Raw genomic sequence first — 1,163 nt, forward strand, 5'->3', positions numbered from 1 at the left:
ATCCCCATTTAAGGAATGAGGTAGAGGAAGCTCAGAGGTTAAGCAACCTACCCAAAGTCACAAAACCAGTAAATGGTAGAAGCAGACGAATTCAAGTCCATTTGCTGTATGACACATGTATTAACAATTCCATCATTACGTATGAATTTCTTTGATCCAAAGACTTTCCTGATTTTTTTTTTTTTTTGCCTACTAATGCTTCTGGGCTGCATAAAGATAAAAATCTCAATAAATAATAGTTATTTTGAAGGGCCTACAATGTGGTGAGGTGCTCAGCTAAATAATTTATTTGTAGTCTATTCAGTCTTTACAAACCTGAATGGGAAAATATTTTTACCCCCATTTTACAGATGAGAAAACTGACCCCCAGAGATTAAATAACAATACACATTGTACATGTGTTTCAAAATATCACTTGTTTTGAATTTATGATTTAAAATTTTTTTTTAAATCACATGGGTCCTATAAATATGTACAAATATTACATATCAAAATGCTTTTTAATTAAAAAAATAAGGACAGAGTTGGCATTCTAGCTCAAATCCTTTTCGTTTTCTTCTTCTCTTCTTTCTTCCTTCCTTTCCTCCCTTAGCCAACCCTCCTTCCCCATCTCCTCTATCCTTCTCTTTCATTTGGCTTACTGCTTCTTAGGTGACAATAAGAGTGAATTTAGAATGAGACCTTTAAGAATGGGATATAGGTCAAGGCACTGGGATTCAGAGGAGACAAGGGGTAGGCACTTTGCTAGTGTAATTGTAATGTTTGGAACTCAGTTAAAATGTTCACCAGACTCTGGTGCCCTGGTATACCCACATAGGGGCTTGTGTGATTGAGAACTAAGGTTTTTAGACATTTAGTTTGAAATATAATTAACTGTGTATATCAAAGTTTGTAATTTGAGACTAATAATTGAGAATAAAATTGATGGATAATTAAGTAAAATAAAATATATCTTAGACATAAAGAATAAGAGACCTTAGTGGTCATTCATAATTTGTTTCATTTTTATATAAAAATTATTTGCTTCCCATACACAAAACCTGAGCGCTCATCTACTTGCTGATTTATGACACGAAACTGGAGTTACTTATGTCAAAGCTCTGCTTCGTTTTTTTTTCTTTTTTTGAGATGGAGTTTTGCTCTTGTTGCCCAGGCTGGAGTGC

This window comes from Nomascus leucogenys, chromosome 9 (genome assembly GCF_006542625.1).
Source record: "Nomascus leucogenys isolate Asia chromosome 9, Asia_NLE_v1, whole genome shotgun sequence".
Classification (NCBI taxonomy): Eukaryota; Metazoa; Chordata; class Mammalia; order Primates; family Hylobatidae; genus Nomascus; species Nomascus leucogenys.